Below are 26,516 nucleotides of genomic sequence, written 5' to 3'. Positions count from 1 at the left end.
AACAAATGGAAAGTAGGTGGGACACGTAAAGAACATGGCGATCTGAGAAGCCTTTTCCTCTAGGAAAGTAGGCCAACAAAAATAAATCAATGAATAAAAACATAATTTGGACGCATGGATTCCTGATATGCGGGAACCAATGACAATAATAATCTACAGACGTTTCTTCTCTCCATTCTGGACTAACTCAGATAATCAAGAATGTGTAATGATGTATTATCAATAAATTTATTTATTTTGTATTGGGTTTTCCCCTTTCCTCCATCGTCCCTTAGGACGGGTTGAACCCTCCTAAGAGCGATTAAATATTTTATGACTGTAATCCATGTGTTCACGGGTCGGTTTGCCTGTTCTGAGGGACGAAAAACCCGAGTTTCTGGGTGAGTAAGTGGCACACTTACTAACTCATCCATTAGTTGGGGGTTGTCATTGTAACATTTTAAAACAACTTTCGATTTTACTCAATTGCATTAATTTATATCGTTCAGGTTGCATTTTAGGCACAGAAAAAAAATTAGGTTCGAAATTTGTTAAATCGTTATTTCTACACGTTTCTACTCGAAAATAATTCAGATTGTTGTTATATTTGTAATTTTAGCTTTTTTATAAGTTATGATTTCTATTGGCAGTGAAAGATGTGGAGTTCGATACGGAGGTGTGGTGACTGAGTATGCATTTAGCTTTATTATCATATAATAGCAATCGTTCATTGAACGGTGTAACCTTTAATTTACATATATAGTACAAGATCAAATTACCATCTAGCTTTCTCGGTACGACTTGCTTAGCAAATGAGGTGGTGACCTCTATTATACGACGTTGGAAATAAACGAGGAAAAAAAAAAAAAAAAATTAAAAATCGAAAACACAAACATGATTTTATATTCCATATGCAGGCGCGATTTTTTTTTTTAAGGCAGCAAAGTTTAGCAACTGTTGATAACATTTCTATACTGAGTTACTATTTTGATATATAAATATATGTCAAAATGAATATGAGGAAGGTTCTTACTTGGTATTTTCATGCATCGTTGACATCTTAAGTACATATCCTCCCTTCCTTAAAACACAGCAGTGAACGACTTTTGCATCCATACCTCTGTAAACAGATCGAGAGGTGAAGGACTTGGATAAGGAAGTAAACAGGAAATTGAAGATCCACTCCGGAAAATGGGGAGATCGTTAAATAAATATATATAAATAATGGTATGGTTCGTAGGCGGTATTTGACGAAATGGCTGACCGAAATCTCAATGAAATCATTTAAAAAAATTTCACATATACTACAGTCTGATCATGACCTATATGTCTTTTCGCCTCATTAGTATATCGAATTACTGAAGAGACAAGGCCATAAAGGAATCCAATTGCAAATTGTCAATTGCAATTTGATGATAATTATTATTACGCGATACCTACAAGTAGTCACCGTGGGAGGGTGCTGTACTCAACACCATCTCACGTCTTCTCTATTTAATCTTCCAGCTATATAAAACATACTGTCCACTATTAAATCCTCCAATTATACACCACAACGCTAATTACTGCCCACCACCAATCAACAATAGTATTTTTTTTTGTCTGTAAATTGCGTGTATTATCTTGGTCGATTTGTCCGTATGCGGCATGAAAAACTCGAGTTTCCGATAAAAACAACTACCTGCGTATGAGATCGGCAACTCACCTTCAAATTGAAAAAGCCCATTTAAAGATTCCTCTCGTCATAACAATCAAACTTAGATCTTTTCTAATCGAAGGACGCCGTGTCCCGCTATTCTTCCAATTGCGCTGCGCTATTATCAAATTTGAATTTTAGAAGTACTGAATCAACAAAATAAAACAAAAGAACCATAAGTCCAGTAATAGATAATATTCAAATTAGTTACTGGTTCTTTGTGAAGATTTAATAAAACGTTTTACGTTTCCGCTAAACTTTAAGATATACGTTTCCACAGCCCAGTTGTTTTATCGCATGTCACTTGGATCGGATTTCAGATCCTATTTGTTAGGAGGGAAGGAACTAGACCTTCCCCTTCTCCTAACAAAGCCAAGTTAATAGGATAAAAAATTTCTTCGGCAGCAGTCAGTGTTCATATTTTAGTAATCAAGTTTTCCAATTTAAGTACATAGAAGACAACCATACCGAATGACGTCATTAAAGTCGCTATAACTTTAATCCTCTAGATCAGCGATTTTCAACCGGTGTACCGCGAGATTTATGAAAACAAATTAATTGAAAGAAATAATGTCGTAATTTGCTCATTTATTTATTAGTGTCTGGTCTTCCCTCTTCTTGTGTGTATAAATCAACCAAAATTATGCCTTTTTTTTTTGCCAGATCATCAAAAAAAAAAAAAAATTAAAAAGAATATATTTTTAGTGTGCCGCAGAATTTTAATAATTAGTCTAGGTGTACCGTATTATGGAAAAGGTTGAAAATCACTGCTCTAGGTTAAAGGATTATCATGGGAAGTGGAAACTAACGAAAAACTTTAGCAAATATTAATGAAAAGTTTACTAATAAAGCTACAAGGTGGCATTGCTTTCCGTCCTTCATAGTTGTAAACTGCTAAATCAAAGACTGCAGGTGGTAGATCCAAAACAAAAAGGTAGTACCGATCAGAGAAAAATCAGAAGGCAAAGAAAATATAAATTGTGAAAAAAAAGTCTGGATCCACTTCCTGTTTGCAGATGGTCTCCCAAAACGTTTGTTCTGAAGCCACCTGGTTTTCAACTTTTAAAATATCATACATTATTGCGTTTCTTTGGCAATTACAACTTCATATTTATTCAGAGGTTCTCACATACACACAAGGAGTTTCCGGTACTCATACGGTCACGTAACGTTTCTATGCGATTTCCGGCACGTGCATTACAGAAAATGCCAGGTGTATCTAACGGATGTCGTCGTGAAAAACCAATGAATGGGGGGATACCGCTTCTTGGTGTTTGTTATCATGACAATACAATGATACATGTATTTTATATTTTTTTTGGTGGACGAATCGTGTGAACTTACATCGCCGAATAAGATGGTTGAAATGGGATTTATTATTTGTGCTGATAGTCCAAACAATGGTGGTGCCTATACGCTGCAGCACCTAACGGTCAATAGTAAATAGTGTTTCTAAAGAAGATATCGAAGCTACCATTTTTTTAAAATGGATTTACTAATGAATGTATCGTATTTTGAGAAGACTTCTATTGAATTGAATACTTCTATATACAATTTCTCATTTTTCTAATTTTTTTTTTTAATTCCTGTCACGAAATTTGTTATGCTCATAGCCTCAAACAAAAAACTTTATTTAAAATAAAGTATTAATGCATCGAATGGCAAATGCTTTCCGTATATACCATAGTTCTTGAAGTAGCTTTTCGATTATGCTGGATTTGGACTTCTTTCTTAGAACCAGCCATGGCTGTGGTGCCTTCGCATTTATTTTAATACATCGTTTCCAATCAATGCTGTTGTTTCTAAAAACAATTACTCCAAACCAACTTCCCTGGTTGTGTTGGCACAAGCTGACAATAACAAATCATCTTGAACTCCTTCATTTAGCCCATAACTGACAAATACCGTAAGACCAGCAGAATCCACAATATTGCTATATTCATCTGCTCGTGGTAGTTGCCATTTTGTTAAGCTCATGACAATAATTGCTGCTTTATGTTTTTTAGCCATATCTAAAATTCTACGATTAACAGCATTATTTGGAAATACTTGCTATTAAATTATGACAGACTATAAGAAGCTTCCAAAGCTTTCCATCTTCCCGTATCACCAAGCTTTACTCTGGGATTGTTGCAGATTCTTGCGCTTGTTTTCGAAGAATTCTACTGGTTTTACATGAAATTCTTTATGCTTTCTTTCAAAAATGGCGTGTAAAGTTGAATGGTTTCGTACTGTCATTCGTAATTCTCACAACAAATCACGCATAGCGAAATAAGTTCCGCTACATCACCAATGTACGACTATTTGAACTGAATATAACCTTCATTACATCTTTCACGCGGATTGCTAATCTTGTCTTCACACTTGCCTGATTCAGTTGGATCGCTGCATCGTCTCCATCCCTTTCATTATTTTCTAAAACATCTTTAGACGTCCCGTTTTAAGCCACTAGTTCATTATAACTGAGTTTAATAAAAATTAATAAAAGTAGAAATAAAGTACTTTAATTATACAATATTGGGACTATTTTACTCGAACTATTATACTCAATTTCCGTTCCCTCAGTCGTATAATACTATATAATCGTCACCTCTGAAATTATACTGACAGAAGTTTAAACACCTTTAAAGTTCTAATCGTCAAATAATTCATTGTATAGTTTTCCAATACGTAACATGCCTATATTCTGGTATATATTTCACATTGATGATGAACGGGACTGATAGTTTTGGAACCCATATGATTACTGATGACGCGTCCTTTTTTGCGTTTAAAAAATAAAATAAACCAGCTAAGGCCTTTTATTTCCCAAAGAGAGTGGGGGAAGCCGTTGTTTAGCCATAACTAACTTTTTTACAGACTGAAGGGCATCCAATCTCCATCCTTAGCGATCACAGATAGCTGGTTCATCGTTTACAAATATAATAATTATACATTACTTAGAATATTTAATAAACACCATTCTTTTAGTCGTTATATGTATAATAATTAAAAATCAAAGTTATTTGGAAATAAGTAATTTGTCTTCGACAAATGCCTACGTTGGAGGAAGAATGTGCATTGTTTACAATCAATGGTATTTTCTGTTTTCGTATGTTTTCTCGCTTATCACTGAAAGCATTCGAACCGATAATAATTTTAGGATTCAGTTAAAAGATAAAAACACAGCTTAGTGGAAATGCAGCTTCCGTTGATAACTCTAAAGCTAGAAATTGTTTAATGATTAAATATCCTGGTAGCCTATCTGATACAAAAAAATCTCATTTATATATAAAAGCTTTAAATGACTGGATACCGAGAGATAAAAAGATGACATGATATATTTGAAAAGATACTACTAGTACACTAGTTTCGTTGAATTGATCAACATCTTCAGGTATCACAATCAAAAGAAATATATAAAGAATTACAGACTTAAAATTGTAATAACAGAACAAGTACAAAAAGACAGTAGCGTGTTTGAAAACAAAATGCGAGCTTGAGTTCCAAACAAACGAATACTACGCGCTGTCGCGAGTGCGCCAGTACTGAACAGAGGCAACGTGTGCGTCAGAGAAATTGGACTCAGGCTGTTGTTGATATGAAAGGAATCTAAAGAAATTTCCCTAGATTCGACAATCTTTCTCTCGAGTTCATCATAGCACACATGGATGTTAGAAGTTTGAGTCCCGTTCACAATGTGTTGGCGGCATTCGTCTGAGCTAGCTGAAAAGAGAGTCCTGTTATAGGAGATATTTCTACGGTGTTCTTCCAAACGTAGAAGGATGGATTTAGCAGTCTGGCCATAGTATGGCTTTCCACAATCACATAAAATCTTGTACACTCCTGGAAACTGAGTTGGAATATGTTTCTCTTTAGGTTTGCTAAGTATTGAACGAAGTTTTGGAAGCGTAGTGAAGCAAGTTTTGAAGTTAAACTTCTTGAGAATCTTTGCCAGTTTGGTGAAATAGAGCTGATGTAAGGCAAAGAGATAATGGTTTCTCTCCTAAGAAAATTGACAAATTTCTTTCTGATTTGTGAAGATCCCTCTTCCCCAAGAGCCTTCATCTCTTTGCTTTACATCAGATCTATTTCACCAAACTGGCAAAGATTGCTGTTTGTGATGCACAAATCAATACTTTAACTTCATGTTTTAATCCTGTAAAAGCAAAATTTGTGTGGGATAGTATTAATTTTTTTTGGGGGGGGGATCGTATTTCTGAACTTTGGGGAAGCAAAAGTAAGTATAAATAATGTTTTAAGAGATTTTTTTTTTTTTTTGCAGTTTTCGAGAATTTCAAGCAAATGCACGACAATATTGCACGTGCACATATTAGTATTTATCATAACTGTACATTACCTAATTACTAATATACGCATAATTATTTTAATTACGATTAAGAAGAATACTTGGGAGAATAAATTCATCTCAGTAATAATAAAAATTCTGCATTTTCAATGTTATCAAATGATGTTTCACAAGTTAATACTTAAGGCGGGTCGCAAAGCATGCGCTAACGTTTACTCAACTAGTCCAGCCCAAAGAAAATGACTAAATAACAAAAGTTACTTACATAGTGAGTTTAAGTACCAACTTTTCAGAAAGAACTGGACAAAAGAATTCCATAGAAAAGGATTACATGAAATACAGTATAACGACTATCACAATTTTAAGCAGAACTAGAGAGAGAGAGAGAGAGAGACCAACTAGGCAACGCCTAACTACTACTTTATAGATGCAGGGCGTGCTCAGGACTTATTTTGGATTATACGAACAGCAGTACCTCTGGTAATATTAACACAAACAGCACCGGCGACACAGGAATAAACTAGGTCACATTGTTATTCGTTGTTGAAGAAATATAAGCGATGAAGTGAAGGGTTGGGCCTAAAAATTACTACTTCTTACAAACGACTACCAAATTATCAAAATAATAACCCAGAATCGTTTCTGTAAATAAATTCTTTCAGTAATTATTTTCTGAAGATTAAATGACTAATTAAAAAAAACTTTAATTTGCTACAATTCATTAACAAAATATCATCCAAATGACGGAAAAAGACGTTAAGAATAACGAATGATATTACGTATTATTATGTTATACCTCCAGGAGAATCATAAATCATCGCCCGATTTATTTAATCCTACTCCACTTCACTAACAATATTGTTGTTGTGTTAACTAGTGTATTCCCTTACTTGTATGGGAATGATTAACCCTAGTTTCCGGAGAAGCTCTGCTACCTTCTTATGAGATCGGCTAGCTAACATTCAGTTGAAAAAACCCTGCGGTCCATTTTTTTACCAAGTTAGTTTACTTTTTTTTCGCTTAACCAGTGAATAACATTATCCTTCAGTTTCTCAGTGTCTTTGGCACTGAAAAACTGTAAAAGTTGACCTTCCCATTTATTACGGTGCAGCAAAATATTTACGTATTGCTGCATTAATAAATAAAACAACACGAAGGTTAAAGGGAATTAAGCATTAAATGGCTGTGGACAGTTATCAACTTTATTTCTACTAGTAATGGAAATCGCACTAAGAGCCTGCTTTTGCAGTATAGCAGACACACACTACATATTTACGCAGCTCATAGCGAAGATATCGCTATTAGTATGGCAGCACAGTTATAAATAGACGGCATGAGTTCGCTTAATTAGATCTGCCTACAGTTGTTTTGAACAAGGGTAAGGAAGTAAATTCTTGCCGATAGCAAAAAAAAAAAAATATTTAAAAAATAGTAACGTCGTAGTGGGTGGCGTTCTAGTTACCAGTATTATAAAAATCTGGTTCGGGCGACGTAAAAATGGATAGAATATGACAGAAAAGAGAATATCCTATTATAATAGGAGGACATTATAACAACTTCTTTTAACTAACGATGAATTCGCAGATCTCATACAGAGATGCCAGTTTTTATTTCTAAAATCACGAGATTCATGCTGAAGACGCAACTCGGCAAAAAAAAAAAAAAAAAAAGCATGCAATTAATAGACGATAAATTCGTTTAGAACGCAGATGTGTTTTACAAAATGCTCCAACTTTTAATCGATTCATTTTGTCCACAAGGATACAACTCATCTTCTTCTGACTGGATTTTAATGCAAAGTGGCAACGGATGATGCCTCGACCAATTTGAGTCATCTCAATTTTGGCACAAATTGGACCCTTTTAAGTAACAAAATTTGACAAAGTGATACAAAAATTATATGTTAGAAATTACAATGCGTAACGTATAAAATATATATACAATAAACGTAAATGATCTACGTTCATTTGCAGTGACTGACATTTTTTTTTTTTTTTTTTCATTCATTATTCGTCCAAGGCAGGTTGAGTTTCCTGCTCAAGGGATTTAGGCAGTTTAATACAGCTGGCTTGCCATTCCTCTAAGTCTAAGGGGTAAGTATTTTACAAGTCTGTCTGGAGAATTGTGTGTTTACAGGGACAGTTTACCTGTTTTCGGGGGGGGGGGGCGGAACCCGAGTTTCCGAGGGGAAAAAAAAAAAAAAAGATCTTTCTGTATGAAACCGCCTAACTCACTATTTGATTGACAAGGTCTGAAAAAGATTTCTCACGTCGTAGACAAGATTCGAACTCGGATCTTTTCAACCAAAGGGGGTCAACTGACTTAGGCCAAATGCAGATGTTTTTATGATTCTCTCCAATCAATTTTCAGAGTATTATGAAAGTATTATTTTCAACCGTGTTGGCCTGGGAATATTAACCGTAGGTTCCCTGTTTCTCGCAATTTTTCCATTTTATTTATTTATTTTATTTTACATAAATATGCGTCAATTTTGAAAAGGACTTGTTTGCTCATTTCAAGCATTAGCAAAAGATGGTGAATAGCTTAATCTTTAGTTACACTTTCTTCTACTTTATGATTTAGTAAAATAACACCATTTATTATTACATGGTAAATAACTTAACGTGGGTGGAGAGTTTTCTTCCGGTTTATCAAGGTCTGGTGCATTGACATTCTAAACGAGTCTTCTGCTGCAATTTATTATCGTACATATACCACATGTCCCTGTCGTACTGCATAAAAGGTCTTAGTTTTCCGACCTTCGACCCCAGTCAAAGAAACTTAATGAGATTTCTCATCCCTCCCCCCTTTTTTTATTGAAAGATATGGAAGAGACTGGCCTGTGAAACATCAGACTCTTCCCTTTGAAGACGCCCATGGCTAGTCTACCGTATTAGGAATGGCTTTGTAATAACTTAACAGTTGTTGCTTTCGGAAAGGCTTGTCATCAGATACCAGGAAATTCGGCTAATGAGACGGAAGTCAAGCGGTCCATGCAATTTACAATGAAGCATTACTTTTAACCTACAACTATGAAAGGTAGTATGCAATTAAAAGATTACGATTTTCATACTAGCTATGGAATACGAGAACCGAAATTTCAAGTTCGTATCTAGAAAGCAAAAACTCAAATTATCTTAAAAAACAATCCATGAATCCAGATTTAACTACTTAGTGAAAAATCCCAGATAACTCAAGGCTGAATAAAGGATTCACTTCATTTATTATGCACAGGAATAATGAGTGAAACAAAGGAACATAGTTATCACAATTTCAAATCTAGGGCTAATTGTCGGTTTATCTTTAAACTAAAGAAAATACGATATCGTGTAAAAATCTTGACATTTCTTCATTCCTTTTCAAAACATTGTTTTAGTTTAAAGGGAGGATAAATCGATGATCAAACTTGAATCTTCTATGGGAGATTGGATTCTTCCACAGAAAATAAACATATCGAAAGATTCTTCAATGTGCTACTTAAGAATTTCGATTCAAGTGTTATCATCGAGAATATTCAGAGCGCTTATAAAAACTGTCAAAGTGACACACACAGATATAATATCCCACCGTATGCAGACGTCTCGGACCCGGCTGGTAGAGTGGAAGGCACTTCCACTCTCCAACCTACACGTCGTGGGGTCATTGGTTGGATGTTTAAGTAGTAAAAGAAGTGGGAGCTCACTATCCTGTTTATTGGTAAGCTGAAATGGATTAAAAAAAAAAGCCCCGTGTTTGGTCTTTTGGACATCCGGATTATCTAATCCGGGATTTCGGTTCTCAAATGAACTTTTCTTGCGTTGGTTTCACATAAAATACTGTATTATTACACATACACCTTGAAAATGAATTACATTTTGTATTTAAAATGTTACACTACACATTTATTAAAAAATATAGGAAGAATCCATATTTGTACGTCTGCTTTTTTTTTAATATTGACTAAAAAGAATTTTTACCAAGAGTCCGTTCTTTTTTTTAAGTACACACACAAAAGGAAAACGATTAGTTCATCTTAAGTGCAGTACACTGGCACGCAAACTGGAAAATATGTTTCTGCCACGCTTGCTAGAAATGGTTTGCTATCACTAATATAGTACTTGCAAGTTACAACCAACAAGACGGGGGGGAGGAGGAGAAAATCGTCAGTTATGTTATTCAAAGAACTTCACTGTGGCATTAAAACGTAAACTTAAATATTTCCATGCCCTTGTTTCCCCAGGATATACTTATGAAAAAAAAAACAACCAAAAATTAAATAATTAAATAGAAATTTATTGATGTAATTATTTGTTTCCAAGCTTTACCCACCCCCCTGGAAAATATTCTGTGGACGCCCATGAACATTTCCTAATGATGCAAGTCATATATTCAATCTCTGAAATCAGTTATAGTTTTGCGTGCCAAAATACACTGAACTAGAAAAGCTAACTGACTACACAAATACTGTACATGAACGTTATCAGTACTTGGATGCAGAATAATAATCACACACCTCACGACAACGTGAGGTGTGTGATTATTATCAACCCACCTTTGAAGGAGATTTCCGTGTCAGGTTGTACTGTATTATCGTTACCCATGCTGATGGTACAAAACAACTCTGGTGTTCTAAACTACTGTTGTAACTACACTAACACGACGGGGGTTTACCGACAACAGGTTTAGGAAATCAGCGGATTTCCTAAACCTGTTGTGGGTAAACAAGGACTCTGTATGGCCGACTCTGTCCCTATCCAACTCTCGAAGGTAAGCGAGGCCTGTGGGTTTTCAAACAATAGTGTGACTGGTATTTTTAATAGCATTGTAAGATGTGACATCAGTGGTGGATACTTTAGACTACGTGTAAACATTACAGTTCTACAAATCGAAACTTGTGAACTGGGTCTTGTATTTGAATAACTTACTCTGCTTAGATGCTATGCTGATATTTTAAATATGACATCCTTTTTTTTTTTTTTTGAGGGGGAAGGAGATAATGTAAGAATTTTTTACAAATCCTATGTAATACAATTTTTGAGAAATTGTAGTGCTTTAAGGCTACGACTACTACCATATTACCCTAGATATAATAAAACATATCAGGACTATTTAAATATACAAACAGTCTAGACCGACACATCTACGGATGTGTCATGCTATTATATCAGAGCATATAATAGCAATAATATGTAATCTACCTGACGTTTTTAATCGTCAAATATTAATATTTGTCTATGATGAACATGCTAGATATTCCATAACACAGTAATAATAAATTATTTTAGCGTCTTCATTCGGATTATTATTTTATTTTTATGAATTTGTTTTATTTTAATTATATTTTAATTATTTGTTTAATTCGAATGTTAAATAGCGATATTTTGCGAAGAAGCTCTACGTGATAGGGGGAAATAGTTGCCATTTTCAGTGTACTTGAATTACTAAATTATTATACGACACCAGTGGCGGCTGTTGAAAATTTTAAGTGTGTGGGTGGGTGGGGGGGGGGAGTACTGCATATACAAAATAAAATAAATATTTTTTCCTAATCAGTAACCAATTTATTAATGAATAAATTTACATAATATTAAAAAATTGCTTTATTAAAACGTTGTACTCACCCTCACCACGAACACACACCAATAATAAAAATTTCGTATATCACAGAAATAACCCGCGCATGCATACAATTTATATATAGCGACACTGCTCAAAAGATAAATATTGAATTATTTGTATACACGCTCCATATTAATTGCACAAGTGTCGGATTCACTTGTTACGTGCAAAGGCAAATGCAAACGAATATAGGCGAATCTAGCTGCAATTGGCCGAAAACGATAATTCCGACACTGCCTTAGATCGCAGTGCATTTGTTTCGTGTAACGATAATTGAAAAAATATAATTCTTTTCATATTTTCAACAGTGACTCTCGTCGTAATTCAGCCTTGTATCTATAATAAATATATAATTATATGTTATTTTAACAAAATAAAATAAGATTTAAAAAAAAATAGTTCATCCTCACCATGAATACGCACCAATAATAAAAGTTTCGTATCTCACAGAAATAACGCGCGCAAGCATACAATCTATCTGTAGCGACACTGCTCCACGAGCAGTGTCGGATTCACTTGTTACGTGCAATGACAAGCGCAAACGAAATCGGCGAGTCGAGCTGCAATTGGTCGAATAATTCCAACATTGCGTTAGATCGCAGACCATTTGTTTCGTAATCTAAAGCATTAATCGAACTAAATTCCAATTATTAACTATTTAATCAATGTCGAAACAAAAGCTGTAACCTTTAACATGTTGTATTGCATTTATATAATGTTGTAAGCATTGTTATTATTTATAAACACAAACAAAATTTAATTTTTTAATTTTTTCCTTGTGGGTGTCGCAGTGCTTATGTACAAGCCACCACTGTACAACACCTCATCGCGGAAGGCTACACAACACAAAATCTACCCCTTGTGACAACTCCATCTATAATAATTACCTCGCAAATGTACTTGTGTCTGCTAACTGCAAGTTTTCAAAAACGTTCTACCTCTTGTGGCCACTCTACTAAAATAAAAACTCGATTTTCCCAGAGCCCCCCTATGGGAAAACCGAGAAAAGGGAGAGAAAAGCTCGCTCCCTCTGTGTGAGACCTTTTTTCACCGAAACATTATGTAGTGATTTGTGTTATTAATAAAACTAAGTAATTTGTTCACTCAAAAACAGCTCTCAGAAATGATACTACACTTTTAGTTGTTTGTGACATCTCTGCATAGGTTTTAGGCTTTTGGTTTTCAAAAAATTCACCTCTAATGGAGATTCAACAATATTTATGAGTAAACAATTCCAGCGACATATCACTAACGTTTTTCTTTTCAGTATGATTACTAATATTTATATTACCATTATTAATTATTTTATTATTATAATAAAAGTAAATATATGTAAATTTAATATTAATTATAAAACTTAATATTTAGTAATACTAAAAATATTCTTTTAAATATTATCAGAACAATATTCTAATTTAAACCACAACCAAGTTTTATAATTGAGGCCATGTTAACGCTTCATCTCCTCCCCCGATATAACCCACTTACTCGTACAAATAGCTATTCCCTGACCTATTTTGTAATTAAGGATTGTTATTAAACATTTCGCCGGCCTGGTTGGCCGAGTGGTTAGCGTGATTAGCCAAAAAAAGGCCGTGGATTAGAATCCCGCCATGGGCATGGATGTTTGTGATTGTCCTACAAACTTTGTGTGGAAAGGGAAGCTGTGACCCTGCCACTTATTCTAGTAGAAGACATCATTGCCAAAACCATGTAAGGTATGGCAATGACCAAACGGCGTCTACGGACGTCAAATGTGCAATTTTATTATTTATATTATTACACATTTGTATAGTTTCTTCGATATGTTGCCTATGGATTATTTGTATACACGCTTCATATTAATTGCACTTGACAAGATTATCAGTCGTGCTAAGGCGTTTCCGAATTCGCAACTTCAAAGAATCCCTCTCCTCCACTTAATTTATTAACACTGACAACAAAAACTTCGGAGCCTCCATAGCTCAGTCGGTATAGACGAAGCCCTTTGTCGGAAAGACCTGGGTTCGATTCCCATCTATGATGTGAGGAACCTTTATCTGATCTCTTTCGACTAAAGGTGAGTTAGCTGATCTCCATACAGAGGTAGAGGGTTTTTATCCCGAAAACTCGGGTTTTTCGTCCCTCAGAACAAGCAAACCGGCCCCGTGAACACACAAGGATCTACAATCAGAAAATACATATTTAGGAGTCCCTCATTGGAGGTCACAATTTCAACCGGTCCTAAGAAACGGATGAGGAAAAAAAATCAATAATGTTAAAAAATTTCGATGTTCAGAGCTTATTTCGATATCAGACTTCAGTTAAAGGTCTTGAATTTGCACTATGAAACGACAAATATAAATGGTTGTGCAATGAAGAAACATTATCACCATAATCTAATTGCTGCATGTATCCTCCAGGGGCGTACAGGATACCATAATAGTATACAAATGACAACCTGCATTACTACTAGTTTTCCATGAACAATATTTTTCCAAACTAATTTGTTATTTGTCGATTCTCCAATACTGTCAAATGTAATATTTTTGTCTGCTAAGATACTACTAACAGTATTAATCCAAGCACTTGGTCTTCCTCTGGGCCTTTTCCTGCCATCCTGACATCAGTTGCTTTGGTAACCTTTCCTCTCCTCAGTTTAAATGAACATACCACCTCAAATTACTTCCTCTCACGTATTATTGAATTCAAACAATGTCAAGTTCCATCCTAATACTTCATTTTATGATTCTGCTAATGATACCGTCCATTCAAGTCCCTAATGTTCTTAGACGTCTCATAACTACCGTTGCTAGTCTTTCATGAACTGTTCACCAACTATCATTTCATTAATTTAAACACTTATATACAGTTAGTTTAGTGTTTTGGCTGGTTTCTCTCCTTATCCCACACAAATTTATTCAACTGGCTTTCCACCATACCAGCTTTGCTCATTCCATTTTTAAATTCAACTTGCCATGATCACTTAAAACGATACCTAAATAACCGAAATATTTTACTTGTTCTATAGTTTCGCCGTTGAGAATAATGTTTTCCATGTTCCAACTTCTTTTTGTTGCGGATTTTCATAGCAAATAAAAATAAGAGTGGAGTTAGGGTACACTCTTATCTCACTCCTGATTTTACATAAAACCATCCAATTTTTCCAAACCTCTTTTCATGTATGTTTGCATAAATCTCAACTTCTGTAATTCTCACTTTTTATTTTTTTTGTCTTTTTATAGATGAACGTTATGAAATCTAAGTGCCTGTGTTGGCTTTTGGAAATGACGCTTGCTTCCATAATGCTAAACCCTGGAAGAAAGACCTTTACAGGTTCGATTCTAGTCGCCGATTACAGGAATCTTTCCAAACCTTTCGGTTCTCTAGTTAAAAAATCGACTGTCCAATACAACTCGAGTTGTATTGGACAGTCGGTTTTTTAACCCCACATATCAAAAAATACTGTAGACTTCATGAACCATTCATGAAAAATGAAATGCCAGATGAACAGGCAGGATTTCGCAAAGGCGAAATCAAGAGATCCATTGAGCCAATGTGAGATGGATAATAGAAAGAGCGCAGGAATATCAGAAGAATGTCTACCTTTCTTCCTTGACTATAGTAAGGCTTTTGACTCTGTAGATCACGCGAAATTGTGGAATGTGTTAAGAACAACTCCCATTGTTAAGAACAATGGGAGTACCACAGCATTTCATCATCCTTCTGAGGAATCTTTATTATGAACAAGAAGCTACTGTCCGAACAGATCTTGGAGAAACTGAATATTTCATAATAGGTAAAGGGGTGCGATAAGGATGTATTTTATCTCCATACCTGTTTAACTTGTACAGCGAATGCATTTTAAGGATGGCAGGGCTGGAGGAGTCTTCAGTTGGAATTAAAATTGATGGAAGAAATGTTAATAATTTGAGGTATGCAGATGATACCACCTTTCTAGCAGAATGCAAAGAAGATTCGGAGGAACTTATTATGAAAGTTAAAGAAGAACGTGCTAAATATGGCCTTAAACTTAACCTCAAAAAGACAAAAGTTATGGCAACATGTGAATTTAATAATTTTGAAGTAGATGGGGAGAAAATAGAAGTAGTTAACAATTTTTGTGCTCCTAGGATCCCGAATTGATAAAGATGGTTATTGTACTGAAGAAATTAGAAGAAAATTATTACTCGGAAAGAAAGCGATGACAAATTTAAGCAAGATCTTTAAAGATAAAGATATTAGTCTCTCAACAAAAATCAGAATCGTGAAAGCAATGGTATTCCCTGTGGTACTGTATGGATGCGAAAGTTGGACCCTGAGAAAGAGTGAAAGGAAGATAGATGCATTTGAATTATGGGTTTGGAGACGCTTACTAAGAATACAATGGACCGCAAAGCAAACCAATAAATCAGTGATAGACAGAATAAAGGCAGATTGCTCCCTCGAAGCTATGATCATCAAGCAAAACTTGTTATACTTTGGACATATTATGCGAGCAAATGACAGTCTGGAGAAGATGATGATGCCTGCTAAAGTTGATGGAGGTAGGAGAAGAGGAAGACCAAGAATTAGATGGGTGGATGGAGTTAAAGAAGCAACTGGAACGCGCCTGGAAATTCTGAAAGATATGGCCAGGGATAGATCTGAATGGAGTTCACAGACTCACAAGAATCGAAAACGACTCGATGGAACATAATGTATGCTATACGTCTTTCCCTCTCTTGAAAAGTCACGGTTCATAGCGTGAGCTCTGATAGTAAGCTCAAATCCTCTAACACCTTTTATTCTTAAAAAGGGGAATAAGGGCATTCTTTTTGAAGTGAAACTTTTAGGGTTCACTATCAAACCGTGTTTGGCTATAATAGCAATTCCTTTGCAGTGCGATTGTTTCTCTGATGAACAGGTGTACGCTCGCAATCCCAAGTTAACAAAACAATAAATTTGCAATTTATATCTCCACTAAAAAGGAAAACAGCTAATGTTATGCAAGCCTGTATTTTAAAATGGATACTATTTTTTATTACCAATATTAAAAATCCAAAAAAGTCATTCCAACAATATCGCGGTATTTAAATACGATCGAATTTCATAACGTGTTGACAACCGAACAACATTACATTGAGAGATGAAAATTTTGAAATGTTAGGTTACCGAAGTAAAGCCTTTCGACTGTTATGATAGTTGTTAACTGGTAAAAAAAAAAAAAAAAAAAAAAAAAAAAAAAGAACTAAATGTCAAAACAAAGAATACAACTGTAAAAATTAATTGTAACTGGAAATTGTAGGTATAAAAAAAATCAGAAAAAAGTCTGTACAAAGATGGCTGCAAAATAATCTAATGGAAAAGCTTTTTACAAAAAAAACTTAAGTGTACCCACTAGCTTTGATGGCTTTTTTTTTTCTGTTTTACTTCAATTTTTAAAACTAAGTATGGGAATAATCATTCTTCCGACAATCATGAAATGGAAAGATGGTGCATTTCATTTCATGCTTACGTTATCTTTATCACTGCTATTTATAAATACAATCAATTTAATTTACACAGCTAATGTACTGTACATAGGTTATTTCTTATTTGTAATACATAATTTTGACATTGAAAATTGTCCTAGATAAATTAACACTGAGATGATACTCAAAACGATCCGATTTATTCCAAAATTACGATTGCTCAAATTTTATAATTCGTTTTGACCATACGAATGATCAACACAAATCTAACAAGTGCCATACCTTTAAACAAATAATAAAAAACAACAACCTACAAAGTTTCAGTTCAAATGAGACGTAAAAAAACCCGAAACAGTTCATTTAAAAAAAAAGTTTCATTGAAAATGATTTTCATGGTTGTGTGAAATGATCATCTCTGATCAAGATAGGACGTACTTCTTTACATGTGCTCTCTCTCTCTCTCTCTCTCTCTCTCTCTCTCTCCTTCCCTCCCGTTTCTTTTGGAAACAATAATAATAAAAAAATCCATGTCCAAAGTTCCATGAAGAATATATGTTTGTGTTACACCGCAGTTATTATCATTTGTGTCCTGGACTACCTTTAAGTGTGTTGGTTGTTACTGGTTGACAGGTGATCGTCATGCTCTAATAAAATTCCGTAATTTATATAAGCATATTAAGACTAAACTGATTTCGCATACCACACAATATACGAATGAATTTCATTTAGTGATTTTATTGAGGAAATTTAAAAGGAAACTGTCCGTTCTTAAGTAAATAAGAACACGCTGAGACAGTTAAGTGATGTTCCCCCCTTCTCAATGAAATGAAAACTGCTGTCACAGATATTCGCATATCAAATATCTTATACTGTACTAATAAACAGCTAGTTAATTAAATTAGCTAATGACTTGACAACATAGCATTTAAAAGCAATGTATAACGAGATTCAGAATATACTGTACGTATTCTGAATCTCGACAAGAATAATGTAACGAAGTGGGGTGGAAAGAAAAAGAAAAGCACGTGACGTAAACATGACGTTTAAGCTGCAGTCATAAAGCTTAATTTCAAGGACGACAGCACATCAATAACAGGAAAATAATCCATCTGAAAATATATGCAAGAAATGGATTGACAAATTTAACAGGTTACGCTAGCACTTACATTATTGCAGTATAATATATACGACAACAACATTCGCCTAATTGTGTTTAAGCAATGGTTATTAATTATTTGACAATTTAAATATGATAAATTAAAATAATGAAATTAAAGTCGATCAGTTTAGTAATGCTTAACATAACCGTGTGTTTGATTTCTGAATAGTATTTTTCTGAATCTAATACAGCAACTACATAAAACACAGTTTACGTAGTTGCTGTATTAGATTTCCATGTTATACTGCGTCGTTGAAGGCAAATGCAACAGCGTGCACTTAAAAAAAAAAAAAAAAAATCATCGTCCAATCTAAATGGACGACGAATTTTTTTTTTTTTTATTTGCTTGCGATGAATGAATAAACATTTGGTGACAAATACAGAAAGTAATAAAACATGTCTGTTAGAAAGGTTATGAACCACAGTGGGCTATTTTTAGTTCTTTTTCACGTCTGCGTGTATCAGTTGGGTATTTTCAGTTTCACATGAACGCAACTGTAGTCATTTAAAACATTGCGAGTTATATCTTGCGTGTCCCTGAGTTTTGAATGGGCACATAGCGCACGCACATATGAAAAAAAAAAAAAAAAATCGCGCAGGAATCTTATTCTGAGAATTACAGTCGCTTAAACAGATGGAAAATACGTTGAATGACAGGAAATTATTGCATTATGGTTCTCATGGGGTTTTGTATTGCGTTTATTTAAAGCTGCTGCCGTCAAAAAATACCCAGCTGTTATCGCCATTTGATTGGCAAATGATAGAGCAATATCCTTTGGGATGAGGGCCCAAAGGAAAGTGACTGATCCAAAGAAATGTGGCAAGGTGGTGTAAGAATAAATAAAACATTTGTAATAAAAAAAAAAGTAGAAGAATGAAATGATAAATATACCATGGCAAATAAATAAAATAATTAGATGAGCTGCCACGTGATAAAAGCTAACAAGGATATTCCCCAAGATACTACACGTGTCAGAGAGAGAGAGAAAGCTATCATGGATTGATATCTTTCCCGCCACAAACGAGTCATTCATGTGCTTTTCACTTCAGAGGAAGAAGCATTTTCCAACTTTACGTGATGATGAAGTGGTTGGTCATTGCAAGGGAAATCAAAATTTTCCAGTCTGAAAGACAGAGATATAATACAGACACATCTAAGGTTTGCCTATGCTTCCATCCTAACTCAAGCTTATAAACAAAATAATCAGCAAATATTTAGTATTTATTAAGTTCTGAACTCCCAGTTAACTTAGTACTAATTCCCACTTAATAAAATGATGTACTATTACTATTAGTTAGTTCGAACTATTAATAGTGTAATGCTCCATTTTTTTAAAAATATTGTAATACTTATATTCTATATATGGAAAAGAAAGGAAATAAAGCTTGATTCTGAAGTTTTAATTGAAGTTGATAGAATAGAACCATTACTGTTACATTCTGTACAAATGGTTACATTCTATTCATTTGGCAATGATAACTATTGCCAAAATTGCAAACCATACACGACACTAACCGGAGAACAAATAAACGGGCGAATATGCTGTCAAACTTCACAACTTACCCTTCTCGTAATGAAGCGGTTATATGGTTAGTAACATCTTTAAGAGCTGGATGGAGAGGAAAAATCTCCCTAGGTCATCTATACAGGGCGTGATGCGTCTTAGTACTATTTGTGTACAAAGCGTCTGAGTATCTGCTTGAGACCTGAGGGTGCTGTAATAAGAGAATGGCGCCAAGAGTCCTGGGCGCCATCCTAGCTATGATATTGACGACTGAAGAAGAAAAAACTTGAAATTGCAGAAACGGCTTTAAGTGTTTGTTGAAACTGTAGCTAAAAGCAAGTAAGTGGAGCCCTGTAAAATGACAGTGATAAATTAGTCATTTTTGGTGTACTAATCGGCAGAGACGTATAAAGGGATCCATATCCCTTGGATCCCGATGTGTACATCACTAACTGAAATTCAGTAATGTCTAGAGAACTAGACATTCTTGTCTAGTCATTATTAGTCAAATTAGTCTTCTTGGTGTACTAATCGGTAGAGACGTATAAAGGGATCCATATACCTTGGATTCCGATGTGTACATCACTAACTGAAATTCAGTAATCCTACTCAGTAATGTCTAGAGAACTAGACATTACTGAGCTAGCAGCTTTCCAAAATTCAAAATAATGGATACAAAGACAAAATAATGATTTCAGTGCGAAACGTAGTTTTACTTGTTAGAAAAGACACTACAATAGATATAATCAGTTTCATTCATCCTGGTGGATGAATGAAACTGATTATATCTATTGCACCGCTCTTAACTATTGCAAAAGCGCCCCCTAACATCTATTGCACTTCGCTCTTAACTACTGCAAAAGCGTCCCCTAACAGTAGAATTAGCGTGTATAATATTAATATGCTAACTGCACTGCTAAAATTAAAATCTAAATAACTAATTCCATAAATTAATTATTTAGGTATTCCATAACTAAATTAAAAAAAATTATAACTTTAAAAAAAGTCTTAACTGCTTTAAAGTTTTTGTGAAATAAAAAAAAAATAATAATAATAAATCGCCTAAGATTGAATTCCAAAAAAACACATTTTTTTTTATTAATACGGGTTTTACAGCGTACCATTCTAAAAGCTTTAAGAAATTAGGCTTTCTTTTTTGTATATAAAAAGATATATAGATGCAAGTAAATTATAAATTAAGAAATCAGAGTTATTTGTCGAAATTATGGAAAGTAAATAAATGATTTGAATCAGATATGTTCCAATGAGAAATCGATGCAATTTACGTAACTATTATTAAAAGGAAAAATTTTTTTAAAATATTTTTCCGAATTAAACAAATTTATTTTATTATTATTATATTATTATTATTATCATTATTATTATTTGATATTTGATATTATTATTAACTGACAAGAATGTCTTATCAAAAATGCATTGCTTGATTTATAATAAGGTAAATAATTAACTAAACAAATTAACAAAATTCTACTAAAAGTCTCACGCATATGCTCTCATAAGTAAGAAACAAGAAAACGTGCGAATGAGACATTTTTTGCATATAAAGTGCGTCGTCACCTTCAGCAATTGTGCGCATTGACGCAGATGTGAGTATTTTGGAATAAAATAGAGGCGTAGCTGAAAATAATAAGCATTGTTTCGAAACGCACATATGACCAGGTACAAAATGATACTAAAACCGGTTCCAGTGTCCTCTGATAATGACCTAATTCTTTTATCCGGAAAGAAAACGCGACTGAAGTCTCTAATGGGGTCGAACGCAAGGGGAAAAAAATGAAAATAAAGAAAAATCTTCTAATAACACTGTAATACATGAAGACTCAAACAATTTAGGTTGGTAAATGTGCGCATCCGCACGTTGAAGTAGCCCGAGTGGTTGATGAGGCGGGGAGACGCTCCGTTTACTGCTCATTACTGTATTTGTCGTTTCACCTAATGAGAATTTTTTCTTCCTGTTCTCAGTCCATAAAGGAATAATTTATGGAGACGGGTCGAATTAAGTTGTTTTTTTAAAACTCTAAGCAAGTTCCTTATGATGCAACATTATCGTTAGCGTTATGATTTTATACGAACTAAAATCCGCAAGTTCCATATGATGCAACAGGAATTTTAAAAATTAAGTGCTGTACTTATCGGACATGTATCACTGTGAATATAATGATGACAATTAGATCTGAAGGATAGCACATCTCTCGTGTGCAGTTAATGAGGATGGTTACAGGCCTCTACGGACGAAAGTAAAAATACTGAGACAAAATATATAATGTGACTAAATTCTTAAAGGAACTAATTTAAACGTGGAACAGAAGTAGATTTTCTTTCTTTTAATTGTTTAAGATATATATATATAGAGAGAGAGATAGAGAGAGAGAGACTATATGCACAGCGGTAAATTCCTTGGAGTTGCCACACATGCCACTAGCAACTAAGGCTCTATGTTACAAAACGAAATTTTAGGTAGCTAGTACGATTTGTAACATCCCCCATCGACATATTTTTTTCTACTGTATTCTTTCCTGAAGAAAAGAAATACAGATTAACAGAGTATGCCATCAAACATTAGTCAATAGATCGATGAACACGCTAGCATACCTTTGTTTCATTTCATTTAGTCAACTGAAACAACAGTATAATTTTAAATCCAATATGGAATGTGGCAATTAACACTAATATTTTTAAATTTAATTTTTAAATTTTTTTAAATTAAATAACCTCTAATATTCGTGCAATAGTTGATTTACTTAACATACACCAGAGCTGCAATTAAATGCGTTTCGATTTCGAAATTCTATACCACTTTTTATTTTGTTCGATAACGTACAATGAATGAGTTTCTTCACACTCTTTCTGATTCTGTTTTCATTATACGTTTGTAACACAACCTTTGAATTAGTTTTTCTCTCATTTTTCAGATACCAGTAAATCGCGATTCTACGAGATTTATACCTAAACACACGCCGATGTTATAAACATCAGTGTTATTAATGTTTATGGAACATGGTAACATTTCGTCAAACTATCCATAGTTGTAAAGTTGTTTCAGAGACAAGAATTTGATCTCATGTGTTTCTTTTTTTTTTTTTTCTTATAGGGGTTTTATCATAGCAAATAACAAATAACATGTCATTACTATATTTAATACGCTAGTTGTTGTAACAAAGATATTTCATTCCCGTTTTTCTTTAAGCGTATGCGATTAACTAAACGGTTAACAACTTACAACTGTTTCTTTTAGTGATCATGGTGATCAGCATTCATTTATTTTAGAAATGATGGACTTTACAACAGCGTTATAAATAACTCTTTTCATTTCCTATAACTAGAAACTCTATAACTAAAACGTTAACTATAAACAGGACTGCAAGTAATCCAGAATCCTAAATAACAATGTAATGTAATGTTAAAATTAGGACATCATTGTTACTGAAAGAAGACTATCTATAAGAAAGAATGTTTTTCTCATGTTACCTTAAACAGAATTTAGCTTTGATGTACCTAGTTTAATAATTAATTAATTTGCAATTTTTTTTTTTTTTTCACTAGAGGTCATGCCAGTAGAATAACCGGTGATCAAATCATTGTTTCTCTAGCTTACTGTGTGTAATGTAACTCAGCTTGTCCTTGTATATTCCCCAGATGATGATCATAATATGAAGATCGAAACGTTGGGAAATTAAAAGAGTTATAACACGGGTGTAAAGTCCATAATTTCTAAAAAGGAAAAAAAAAAATCTACACTTATAATTGCATTCTTTACACACAAAGCCAATAGAACATATATAATGAATTTGTGTTTCCATACCAGATTTTATCAAAATCTATATGATCAGAACAATTGAACAGAGCTTTTGTAATGAATGTTTGGTAGGATTTTCTACGCGATGTTTTATCAAAAATAAATGAATAGTTTGAGGGCCTAATAACACATCATGGATTCTTTGACATTCACATAGACTTTCTACTTCATTACGTATTATCTGTGTGTCGTCAGTTGTGAGTTCACAATAGGCGTATATTGCAACACTACTGCAATCCATCGCACAGCTGCCAAGCAGCAATAACCAATTACAGGGATTTTCACCTTTTATTCAAACTTAACAGTTTCGAACATGATCCAAAGCGTTCATACTCGACGAAGATTACACTGCTGCTTAAACTACAAAAACTAGATTGCTGACTGGAAACGATACTTTATAGAAATTAATGTCGCTACATATACAAATGAGAAAACAGGTATCTGGAAGAAACCCACGGAACGATATGACGAAGTTTTACACCCTCTGTCCAAAAAGAAACCGAACTTTTGATAGAAAATAAAACACAGGCCAATTATAATTATTCAAATCATTTATTTCAATCAATATACCCTCCCTCAGCTTCGATACAGCGTTTGGCACGGTTAATTAATTAGTTAAATTAGTTTTTTATATCGGTTTTTGGGATACTGTTGAGGGTCGTGGTTACTGCCGCTTGAACGTTTTCAATGGTGTCGTATTGCTTTCCTTCCATCGGCAAATGAAGTCGGGGGAAGAAAAAGAAGTCACAGTATGCTAAATCAGGTGAATACGGCGAATGATCCAACACACAGACTTGGTTTTTGCTCAAAAACTGTCTCATAATGTTCGAACGATGAGATGGTGCATTATCGTGCAAAAGTGACCAGCTGCCTGCATTACGATATTCATGTCGTACGCGACGAATTCTCGCTATTGATCCCTTCAAAACTTCGAGATAACACTCACCATTGACCGTTTGGCCAGGCGGAAAGAATTCTTTGTGGATGCCCTTGGAATAGTAGAAACAATTTTGACTTCTCCAAGCGACTTTCTTTCTTTCTTTTTTTTTTTTTTTTACCCGGATGCCCTCTTCTGGTGGTCTCCACTCAGCACTCTGTTTCGGGCTCAAACCCAAAACACCACGTTTCGTCACCAGTAACGATCGTTTCAAGGAAGTTTGAGTCCTTACAAGCGGTTTTAATGAGGTCCTTGCAGTGTTCAATTCGATACATTTTTTGGTCGTCGGTCAACGTGGGGAACAAATCGCGAATTCAATTTATGAAGGCCCAAACTCTCGGTCAAAATTGTGCACAATTGATTTTGGAATCCCCAATTCATCTTCAATCAATCTATCGGACGATTTCGGTGATGAAATCACGCACTTTTTGGATGTTAACTTCGCTCAGTCCAGTTTTTGGACGGTCCGGCTTTTCGTCGTGCTCAAGCATCTCACGACCACTTTGAAATCGCTTAAACCACTCGTAAACTTGAGTAAGGGATAAGCATTCATCACCGTATGCTTTTTGAAGCATTTGCTGCTTCAAAAGAAATTTTGAAGCATCAAATTTCAGCAAATTGAAAATTCTTCAAATTTCTTTTGAAGAATTTTTGATGCTTCAAAAATTCTTTTACCAAAGCATTTGATGCTTCGGAAAAACTTTTACCAAGTTTAACACAAAAGTCAATCGCAGCTCTCTGTTTGAAACTCATTTTCCGACCGTTCGTCAAAACACACTGTCACTCTTGGCATTGTAACTCGGCTTCTAATGAAACAAATGTCATAACCAGTTGACACAACACTAATGAAGGTTGCCGCTTTGGACAACAAAAAGATACAACAGGTGGCAGCAAAGGTTGGTCGATTGGTAGAGCCTCTGCTACTAATGGCTCGCAAAAAGTTAAGCAAGTTTGAGCGCGGTTAGTAGTTGGAAGGAGATATCGTTCGATGCTGTTGGCACGCTCTCCCTCGATGAATCTTTGGACTCCCTGGAGGTGTAACATAATAATAATTAATTTCTTCTATTTTCGAAAAGTTCGGTTTCTTTTAGGATGTAAAAGAAACCGAAGGGTGTAAAAGAACATTACATAAATTTTATGTTCTTTTTATGTTCATTTTATGAAATGAAAATTTTATGTTCCATAAAATTTATGTAATGGTCTCTAAGAGCAGAGTTTTCGGATTGTGTACTAGAGTTTTACAGAAAACAAACTTTCTTGAGTGGGAGGCTTATAAACAAACTTTTTTATTATTATTATAAGGGCGGATCTTTTGTGTACATTCATGACACACACACACACACACGAACATATTTTCTCCTTTTAATTCGGAACGGTGATATAATCTCTTTCCTATTAGCGCACTCAGGATTTAATCTTGGGGGGGGGGGCCGAGTTGAGTATACACACTACGTATCGCATACGACCTATGACTGAACATCTGCAATGATCGCTAATTCATAAGAGGCATAGAAATAGAAGACACGACACAACATAAATTTTTTTAAACTATATATTTTAATTGGGAAAAGATTTTTTTAAATTTTTCTAGTGTTTTTTTTTTCCCTTTTTCTTTGGGGAGCCAAGGACCCTTGAACCCTCCGCTCCACCCCGGGTACGCTACTACTCTTTCCTAAATCTGAAAGATTTAGGAAAGAGTAGTAGGAATGATATTAAAAAAAAAAATAAATAAAATAAAGCATAATTTTGATGTTAGCCCGTTGTAAATCATATTTCTTTTAAAAAATGTCTTTGTATACAACGATAAGTATTAAAATTTATCATTTTCCCTTTGGTATCTGTACTATGATTCTGCGTATTATCTTAATGGTACATGTAGGTATAATATGGAATGTCCGTTGCTTTGAGACAAAATGCAGATAACTTTCACTTGACATTTAATTCAGTGCAAGTAGCTTGCTCGGTGCCGTATCCCCCCCATCTTGAGCAGCTCATAGCATGCGCCCGCTACCTATCATATGAGGAATAACGTTCACTGCACCCATCAAACCTGAATGACGGCATTGAGTGCAATCTCTTATTTATATATCGATGGATACAAGTAT

At 34.4% G+C, this 26,516-nt stretch overlaps 2 protein-coding genes across 4 annotated transcripts in view; one reads left to right on the top strand and one right to left on the bottom strand.

Annotated features, from left to right (window-relative positions):
- LOC150095027 (uncharacterized) overlaps positions 1 to 26,516 on the top strand; it is a 152,891-nt gene that overhangs the window by 58,450 nt on the left and 67,925 nt on the right. The window lies entirely within an intron of this gene.
- Positions 1 to 26,516, bottom strand: part of LOC150095029 (uncharacterized) — a 60,075-nt gene that overhangs the window by 30,660 nt on the left and 2,899 nt on the right. The window contains exon 1 of one of the 3 annotated variants that reach the window (XM_090410931.1): positions 19,717 to 19,841. The exons of the other annotated variants lie outside the window; for them this stretch is intronic. The gene's annotated coding sequence lies outside the window, so the exon portion shown is untranslated. Of the gene's footprint in view, positions 1 to 19,716; positions 19,842 to 26,516 lie in introns of those variants that run through there. 3 annotated transcript variants of the gene reach the window in all.

Source organism: Typopeltis vanoorti, chromosome 21 (genome assembly GCF_054136105.1).
Source record: "Typopeltis vanoorti isolate ZY-2024b chromosome 21, IOZ_Tvanoo_1.0, whole genome shotgun sequence".
In the NCBI taxonomy this organism is placed as follows: Eukaryota; Metazoa; Arthropoda; class Arachnida; order Uropygi; family Thelyphonidae; genus Typopeltis; species Typopeltis vanoorti.
This window is presented reverse-complemented; position numbering and strand designations above follow the sequence as displayed.